Source organism: Felis catus, chromosome A2 (assembly GCF_018350175.1).
Source record: "Felis catus isolate Fca126 chromosome A2, F.catus_Fca126_mat1.0, whole genome shotgun sequence".
Lineage (NCBI taxonomy): Eukaryota > Metazoa > Chordata > Mammalia > Carnivora > Felidae > Felis > Felis catus.
In genome coordinates, this window is record NC_058369.1 from 82,131,639 (window position 1) to 82,142,325 (window position 10,687).

Below are 10,687 nucleotides of genomic sequence, written 5' to 3' on the forward strand. Positions count from 1 at the left end.
TGACACATTTACATAAATGTTAAATATAGGTTAACATTTTACTGTCAGCATATGTTTTAATGAGATAACGGGGCCTTTTTTTCAATGAGCTTTTGTATCTGTGGGTTAATATTACTTATGCTAGAATTAGACTTACATGTAACTTTCTTTTTTAATGTTCAAGTGCCGAAAAACTTAGTCACATACATAAGAACACGAGACTGAAAGTTTTATTACAGCAATGACCTACAATTATTTGAACCCCTTCAGAGTTATATAATTGAAATCACATAGTAATGAATTATAAAAATTATTTTTTAATGAATCACCAGCTGACCGCTCAATTAGTTTCCCCTTTAATTCTGTTCAAAGTAAAGAACTGAAAACCTCCTGAGTTTCAAAAGGATTATTATAATTATTCCCCCCTCTCACCATCCAAGCCAATAATTTGAATTGTCTTCTTGTCTGCCACTTTAGAGGTTCTTCCACCCCAGGGCAATGGGCTGCAGTAACCTCTCCAGGGGGAGGGAGGCCCTTTCATAATGAGGGAGGTGGAGGGGAGGGGGATTATGCAAGAGGCAGTGACAAAGGAAACAGCACCACACCTCAAGGATATCTTCAGGCAGATCAGTTTTAAGGACAGTGAAGGAAGCTGAAGATCCAGAAACTGGATTCCATCCAGGAAATCTTTCTTTAGGCCCTTGTGCTTTATAGAAATCTTGTGCACCCTCAGTGGGTTTAAACTAACTAGGATTTCCTCTTGCATCATGCCCTATTGGGGGGGGGGGGTTGGAGGGAAGGAGACATAAGAAAGAAAAATAAGTCCAAGAGTATTTTCTGAGGGTTGTAGGAAAAGCCAGTATGATTCCTAAGGATAAGTTAAATTCCTCAGGGAAAGGGATCTGGGGGTGGAGGGAGGAGAAAGGAGTGGTAGGTGTCCATAGTTAGAGTAATTCAGGGAACGTACCTACCCTCTATCCCCAAAAAGTGGTAGAACCTTGAGGTAAGGCCTCTCCTTCCTGAATCAGCACCTGGGACCGCACTTCATTTATTCAACAAACATTTGCTGGGCACTTTCTCTGTTAGCCTCTGCACCAGGGCCTAGGGACACAAAGACCTTTATAGTCCTGGTCTGCAAGGAGCTCACACAAGTTGATTAGGATTCAGGCTCTTGACTGAGGTGCCCCAGCCCAGACAGCCACCCTCCCTGCTTCCTGCCACATGCTCTCTGCATCCTGGGATTTCTGCCCATAACCCTGTTCCCTATTCCACCACCACCGAAAGCCATGTTCATTTCATTTCCTCCACGCTTTCAGGTAGAGTGGGCCATACCACAGTGGGTGATGCAAATGCATTATGGTGAGTTACAGGGATGTCCGAGATAGCTCTTCAGCTCCTCAATAAGTCAGGGTGGGCCGGGGTAGGAGAGGGGATGAGACCTAGGCATTAGGAGGCCACAGTTCAGATATCTCCAGGCAACAAGAAGCTCCTTTCAGTGTGATATACGAACGTTATCATATCTTTATGTGTGCTCTGGTTTCAAATATGTTGGGAAGCACTGTAAATTAATTTATCAAACTATGGACCAATAGGTCTGAGCAGAAAAGTCCAGATACACTCCCCGGAAGCTACATTTGTCCTACAGACATCTTTGGTGTGGCAGATACAGTGCTTCACAATTAAAAACTAATTTACTTCCAACATCAAAAAATTTCACACAAAAATCTAGATATCTGGCTTCTCATGAAAAGTTGCTATGAGCTATACAGCAGTCAACTGGCAATGAGTACCCTTTGAGATAGGGTTTGCCCTTCCACTGTACCTGCTTTTTCTCATCCACACTCTTTGTATGCCCTCCCCAATTTCATCATCACTTAAGCTTATTTCTACTGCCTAGAATACAGTCGGCCCTCATGCTACCTTCACACTCACCATGGGTGCACATGAGCAGACACACATACCTCTGTCTCAGTAATAATACCCTCAAAAGTAGAACACAGAAATGCAATTTAATTATTTTTATTCTAGAAATGATAATGTGTATTAAAGAAAATTTAGAAAAATCAAAAATGAAAGGTGAAATTATTAAATCATCAGAGAGCCTGCTGCTCTGAAATAACTAATGTTACACCTTAGAATGCATTTTTTCTGATTTTTTTGGTATTGTTACATACATAAGGCTGCACAGATACGTATGAAGTTCCAAGTGGGCTTATATTTTCGTGTACTTCGAAGGCATTATTATTTTCCTATGTGTTTAAAACCACGGGATTTGTTTCATGGTCATGATTTCCTATTGATAAAAATCACCCACTTCTCACGATATTGTTCAGCATATCACATACACTGAACCTTATATAATATTTTAATTATATAGATGTAGAACTCTATATAATTGATGTAGAACTCATTATACCCATTAACCTTACATAACATTTTAAACTTATCTGAAATTGCTTTGAGCTTCTCAGAGCTTAGTTAATAAAATCTATCACTTGGTTCTGGTGGAGAGCAGTATGCTATCACTTTTGTTTTCACGAGCTCAGATGTCTACAATAGCCAATGGGGCACAGCCTGTAATTTTACCATGTCACTTGTTTCATGTGTGTGTTGAGATGTAGCTGGTTAAAGGATGAAACTAAGGACCAAAGACCCCTTCTCCCTGCCCCTCTGATGCCCAGAAACTAAATCAGTCCCTAGACTTCAAGAAGAAAAGAGAAGTCCAAATTGAGCTTAAGTTTCTGTCACCTCTCATTCTGGCCTTCCTACTTGGCCTGATATAGAAATTAAGTCTATAACAGGCACATAGAAAAGTGAGGACGTACTTCCCGGTCGCCCAAGCTTATGGAGATTTACCCTTGTTTCACCTGTTGCTTCTCCCTACTTCTCCCATACTATTTGGGGGCTTGCATTTTTTACACAATTACATTGTGAACATATAAATAAAATTTCTAATAACTTTACAGAAGTGGTTGAAGAGTTACAATTAATAGTTACCTCTTCTGTTTTAATTGGAATAAATGAAGTTTCAGAGATTTTAAATGCCACTGATAACTATAGCTTGAGAGAGGGGAAATCATGAATTTATGAAATTATGATGAGGGGAGAAGGCTTCCTTTTCTTTTCAAGTAAAATAAAAAAGTATCAGGAAAGATTGTTGATGTTTTAATGTTCTTTTTAGTCAAGTAGAAAATAATGTTTACTGTGAGTTTTTGGTACTGTTTTGGGCCACTTTTCTGGTGTATATCGTAGCAGCTTCAATAGTATTAAAAATAATGTGAATCAGTGTCCTAATTAATCCCATTTTAAAGTGGCTCCATGTTCAGGGGCGCCTGGGTGGCTCAGTCGGTTAAGCATCCAACTCTGGCTCAGGTCATGATCTCGTGGTTCGTGGGTTCGAGCATCACTTTGAGCTCTGTGCTGACAGTAAGGAGATTGCTTCAGATCCTCTATCCCCCCAACCCCCACCCCACCGGTCTCTGCCCCACTCATGCTTTCTCTGTGTCTCAAAATAAATAAGCTTAAATAAATACAGTTGCTCCATGTTGAACTTTTCCTTACTGGATTATTTATGCATTGGTTATTTTAACATACATTTATAGAATGCCTGCTCTGTGCCAGACACTATATTAAGTGTTGAGAGAAAAGAATGAACAAGGTAGTCCTTCCCTTCCAGAGTCTCAGTGTAGGACGATGGACAATTGCACTACGGTGCAGTGATGAAGTGCCATTTAGAGTAGAATGAAGCATGCGATCGGGCATGCATGGGAACACACTGGTGTAACACCGACCTGAAAGAGTGATTAAAGATGAAAAAAGGGAATGGTGGTGGAGTCATAAAGGATGAGCAAGAGTTTCCCAGATGAAGACATAGGGAAGGTCTTTCCAAGCAAGAGGGGCAGTATGTGCAAAGAAGTGTGGTGAGAAAGCAAGGTGAATTAAGGGAACTAAAATCTGTTTCAGCACGACCAAGAAATTAAGTTGGAGAGAGGAAGACTTTGTTGGCAGGTGAAGCTAAACAGAAGGGCAGACCATAATGAATCTTTTATGTCATGCTCAAGGTTTGCATTTTATTCTCAAGGAAATGGGAATTTGCTGATGGCTTTTTAACAGTGGAGGGCCAGACTCACGTTTGAGAAGGTCAGGGCTTGTTGACAGAATGGAGAATTAATGTTGGGAACAGGGAGCTGGTGCAGTTGTCGGGTAAGACAGGATAATGGCAGGAGCCTACGTAGTGATGATGAAGACACAGAGAAGAGGAGGCAACTAGTCAGGGACACCTGATAACTTCCCAGATGTATGAAATGAAGGACTTCCTGGTCAGAGACATTAAAAATGCTTGTGGAAATGTTTGATCTCCTTTATGGATCCATATTCAGATGAAAAGAAATAATACTTGTTTTTGAGTCCTGAAGTTTTACGTTAAAACCTTTTCATCCTCTTGAACAAAAAAGACTCTGATGGTCTCGTTTCAACATTCAGTACATCTTTTTTCGAATCATAAAACCACCATTTGCTGAGAAGGTGACAGAGAAAATGGGGATGTGGTTCTTTAGAATAGCCAGCAATTTCACATCTCTGTCACCACAATCTACTACACCTGTTCATACACCCACCTCATGTCATTATTAATAGCCTTTTGCTTTCTTCATTTTCCATTCAAACCTAATATTTAAAAAAAACAGGTTGATTACCAAATTGGGTGAGTCACTTTTAAAGTCATTCTTATGGTTAGTGGAGTTTCGGTTCTCAAATTTGTTTTAAATAATGAGAGTTATCCTAAATGTCCAAAAATGTGGTCGAGTAATATCAATGTATCTTAAATGTATCAGAAGAAGGCAATAGAATTGAAATCCAATATGAACTTAAATTTAGGACTCGAGTCATGAACTCTAGGTGTGATTTGAAAAAAAAAATGTAATCACTAATGTGAACATGCATAAATTTGAATCAAAGGGGAAACGCACTGCTTAATGGACTTTATAGATACAAGTTGTAAAACATAATAACTGCATTGGTTAGAAACTTTGCAAGCTTTTGAATAAGCTCATTATCATATGAGATATATTAGTATGCTTTTTACGTGAACTACTTTCTCTCCATATGCCCTTGAATTTAAATTGCTGTTGTTATAATAAAATATTTAGAATTCTACTACCAGTGACACTTAATAGTAGAACTAAGGAATTATGGGAAATAGAATTTGGGAAATTTCTGACTCTACTAACAATTATATAAGAAACTCAGAATGTCCAAGACAGAAATTTGGGCCTTGGTTTACACAACAGATGAGTTCCTATAACTTGAATTTACAGAAAAAACTACGGAGATTATCTTGCTTAACCCCCTGATATTAAGGAACTGAGCACCAGAGGATTATTTGATACAACAAATGAGACAAAACTGGTTGGTAATGGCCCTAGAACCTAGACCAGAGCTCTCCCCAAGCATCTCTGCCTGTCTTTTCCATTACCTTACCACTGACTTAGATGAAGCAGAGAATTTCCAACTAGAAAAGGAAATCTTTCTCATAAAGTTAATAATCAGCCTCTAAATTACACTATATTTTATTTAAGTTCTGATTTTCATATCTGTATTCAGTATGATGAAAGGGAAAAATAATTCAAATAATTATAGGTGTCAAATTTGAAGTAGAAGAGGATGGAGATTGTGCAGAAACACAGCCTAAATTAATGAAAAGAATAAAGTTTTTTTTAATTCAGAAAAAAAATTTTTCTTTGGAGAAAAAAATAGCAGTAAGTCTAAACTGACTATGTCTTGCTCACAGAGATTAATTAGAAAGTCTGTTTTAATAACTAGATATGGATGATAGGTGATCAGTATTTGACAAGTCTAAGCTGAGTTGTTCCACACAACCCTACATTAACGGGGTCTAAAGCCCAGCCAACTTTTTTTTTCTTTTTTAAAAGTTTATTTATTTATTTGGAGAGAGAGAAAAAGAGAGAGAGAGAGCGCGCACGAGCATGCACACGCACAAGTTGGGGAGGGGCAGAGAGAGAGAACCCCAAGTAGGCTCCACACTGTCAGTACAGAGCCCAACTCGGGGCTCTATCCCACAAACTGTGAGATCATTACCTGAGCTGAAATTAAGAGTCAAGATGCTTAACCGACTGAGCTACCCAGGCACCCCAAGCCCAGTCAGCTTTTATTTAATTTGTGATTTTCAGACCTTCTAATGATGATGTAACTGTAATTGTGAAAAATCTCCAGCAAAGAGAAAGTGGACGCCTGGCAAGAAACTGCATCAGAGGCTTTCGATGGAGCCCCAAACAGGTACATTCTCTTTCTACCTCCTTGCTTCTTCCTATCATCATGGACTACCAAAAAAAAAAAAAAAAAAAAAAGAGAGAGAGAGTCATGCTAAGGACATGACAAGTAAGAGTCCTGGGATGTACTAGGAATCCTGGTCTTCCTATGCAATATTCAGTTGTAGTTATTTGATTTTTGGCAATTAAATTCTTTTTACAAATTTGTGTTGAGAGTGCTAACAATTGAGGAACACTAGGCTGCTCAGTGGTATTCATTTTCACATGGGTTGGGTGGGGCCCTGGGCCAAAGGAAGTTCAAAGCAATAAAACAATTACTCAAGCCCTTGTGGCTGAGCCATTGTTATCCAAGAATAAGGCTATCCATTAGAGAACTTACCTCCCGACTCCATACGGAGTCACACTGACCACTCCTTTCATAAAGTGGTGGCTACTCCTAGTCAGTAAGGAAAGGGGGCTGACATTTGAGCACCTGCAATGTTTTACATGTTTCCGCATTCTCAACAGCCCTGTAAGAAATGTATTACCCCATTTCACAAATAAGGGAACAAATTCTGAGAAACGAAGAAAGTTACTCAAGGCCACAGAACCAGGCGACTGGTCTGTTTAAACTCAAAGTTCAAGTCTACTCCATCATGCTCTGCTTTGTCCCCGGTCTAAGAAGAGGTGCAAGGTCCCTGAATCTCCATTCAGAGCAAAAATATATTGTAAAATCCAATGTCCTGTGTAAATGAAGAGAGTTGGCCTTGTTGGGACACCATATATACACCTCTGTGCGTTTTATCCGAAAAATCTGCTGGCTCTCTTTCACTTCAGATAGCCAGAATGTATCTCTATGATTAACTCTAGGGTGGGTGTTTATGAGATGCAATTTGATGATGACTGTGGGAACATTTGCTTCACAGCCATCAAACCAGACCTAGTCCTGGCTTCAGTGCATGGAGACTGTAGGTGCCAAAACAAGCGATGACAGGGGGCCATGGCAGAGGTTATAACCAATTAACAAGGGAGACTGTAGGCCAGGAAAGAATCTTAAAAGTGTTTGAAGCATACGCTGAAGTATACTTTCAAGTCATCTAACATCGCTGACTGAAAGAGGCTGTCAGAAAAGTAACACAATTTTGACTGAAAGAGCCATAGAGACAAGACAGCTGAGCTCCCAGCAGGATCTGGTTTTGTCATCAGTAGCTTCACTGCTGCCTAGCTAAGCATTTGGGCTGGCTTTCACATGCAGTGGGATGGTGTAAGAAGGAACATGAGGTCATGGCCAGTTTGTCAGAGCCAGTCAAGTGTGTTCTAATTTAGAGAAGAGAAAGAATTTCTGGGCCTCAGCCCCTTTAAAAGGCCATGGGAGAACCTAGTGTCAATCAGAACAGCCAGGTCTTGGTTTTACTTACCCTAAACACACACATGGAAACTAACCGTAGCACCATTTAGGCCTCATTTTTATGTTATTCAACTTGAAAAAGTATCAGTAGCAGAGTATTTTCATCATATTGACAAAGGTGAATATTAAAGACCTGCCTAATTCTTTCAACTCACATGCATTAGGGTACATTTCATCAGTGCAAATTATCTCCCAAATATGCTGGTCACAAAATACAATGGTGTACCGAAGGGGCCAAAGAATATATGTGTTAAAATATAAATATGTAAAAACAAAAGGGTTTTTACCAAAAACCAAAGGACATGCAAACAGCATTTTAAAATGTGAAAAAGAAGGGGCACCTGCGTGGCTCAGTTGGTTGAGTGTCCGACTCTTGATTTCGGCTCAGGTCAGGATGCCAGGGTCGTGGGATTGAGCCCTACATTGGGCTCCATGCTGAGCGTGGACCCTGATTGAGATTCTCTTTCTCTTTCCATTTGCCCCTCCCCCCAACTCGTGTTTTCTCTCTGGAACAAAAGAAAGAAAGAAAGGAAGAAAGAAAGAAAGAAAGAAAGAAAAGAAAGAAAGAAAGAAAGAAAGGGAAAGAGAAAGAAAAAAATGAAAGTATTCTTTTAAAAAAGATAAACAAAAAATAAAATGTGAAAAAATGTCTACCATCACAGATAACCATCGATGTGCAAAATAAAATTGCAATGAGTTTACTTTTTTGTCTTTAGTATTAAAAAAATTACAATATTCAATGCAATAAAGGGTACAGTTAGATGGGCTTTGTTATACTCATCTGATAAAAATATAAATTGCTATGAGCTCTCCGAAAAGCAATTTACCAGTATATTTCAAGAGCTGTAAAATATTCATATGCTGCTGAAAGTACAGTGATATCAGAAATTCTGGGGGTAGGGCCAAGCAATCTGTGTTTTAACAAGCTATCCAAGTGATTCTGATGCAAATTTCAGTTTGAGAACCACTACCCTATGGACTCTCCTCCACTCCTATAGTGAACAACCATCTATAGGCAGATGAGACCTACAACTAACTACATCTGTATCCCAGATGTCTTTTCTGAATTCCAGGCCCATATGGCCAACTACCCACTTGCCATTTCCTATTGATATCTCATAGATACTTCAAAATAAACAAGTTAAACATTAGGTTTAGATATTTCTCCCTAAAATGTTCTCTACCTCCAGTGAGCCCAATCTCCATAAATAGCACCATTATTTCTAAGTTCATCGTTGACTCCCCTACCCTCTTCCACCTCATCCTCACATTAAATCAAGGACTATTTCCTAAAGATATAATATATTGCTGCAGACTGCACTGTGTTCCCTAAATTCAAATACTGACACCCTAACCTACAGTGTGATATAACTGGAAACAGGGCTTTAGGAAGTAACTGAAGTTAAATGAGGTCATTTATGAGAAGAGGAAGACAGAAAGAGATCCCTCTCTGTCATGTGAAGACACAATGCAAGCCATCTGCAAGCTAGGCTGAGAAATCACCAGAAGCCAACGCTGGTAGACCTTGATCTGGGACGACTAGCCTCCACAACTGTGAGAAAATAAATTTCTGCTGTTTAAGCTCTCGTCTTTATTATACATTTTATTATATGGCAGCCTGGGCAGATTAAGATATCAATAAACTGTCCATTTCCTATTATCTCCACTGCTACTGTCCTTATCATCTCTTGCCTAGATAGACTACTGCAATATCCTTCTATCAGTTTTCCCTTGAAATCAGTTTCACATACTTCAAACCATTCTCTGTACCCAGCTAGAGGGATATCATCAAGTCAGGTTTCCATTTAAAATCCCTCAGTGGCTTTCTACTACCTTTCAAATAATGCCCAAGACTTAACATAGATATCTCAGGATGATATAAGAAATATTAACTTATGGACTCCAACCCACCCCAAGGTACTAATCCCTTGTGCCTCCCCCACTAAACACTCGCTGCTCTCAGTGTTTGCATTGCCTCACAAGCAACTTCCTGGTCAGCCTACCTTTTAGTGTGACTTTCTGGTCACACTGGAAAATATTGGTCTGCTCCCCACAGCCCACTGGGGATCACGTTTATCTGTGAGGCTGTGCTCAGGTTCTTTTCTCAGGTACCCTATGCAGGCCCTATACTATATTCCACCTCAGCAAGCATATTGCCCCATTTTTTTCTAATGCCCAGCCTGCTATTTTTTTGGTTTAGACTTAGCAAAAAAATTAAAAATTTTTAATGTTTATTTTATTATTTTTGAGAGAGAGAGACAGCATGAGAGGGGTAAGGGCAGAGAGAGAGACAGACAGACAGACAGACAGAATCTGAAACAGGCTCCAGGCTCTGAGCTGTCAGCACAGAGCCTGATGTGGGGCCTGAACTTGGGAACTGTGAGATCATGACCTGAGCCCAAGTCAGATGCTCAACCAACTGAACCACCCAGGCACTCCCCCCGCCTTAAAATTTTTTTTAAATGTTTATTTTATTATTTTTGAGAGAGAGACAGAACATAAGTGGGGGAAGGGCAGAGAGAGAGAGAGAGAGAGAGAGAGAGAGAGAGAGAGAGAATCTGAAACAAGACTTGAAACAAGACTTAGCAAAAAATTTAAAGCTTCTGTTATTGGTTTTCTTTGTGGCACTCCGTCCACCTCTTGGGAGAATAACTCTTGGCTTACAGCCCAAGTGATGGAGGGTTCAAGGTTAATAATAATGCCAGCATTGAAAACCATCAATTAATACCTTACAAATTACCCCAATGCACTGGCTAGAAAGTCATACTATTTGGTTTCTATCAATAGCTCACTAGTCAGTCTCTCCAGCTCTGTTGGGGAAAAGCCATACTGACTTTCAGTTTCTCAAATAGCTCATGCCCTCTCCCACCTTTGGGGCTTTGCACATAGTGGCCCATCAACCTGGAACATTTTTTTTTTTTGCCCTTCCCTTTGACTATTCACCTTTTATGTCTCAATTTAACATCATTCCCTTAGAAAGAACATCCTTGACCACTTTTACACAAGGTAAGGTCTCCTGTCATACATTCCTGGC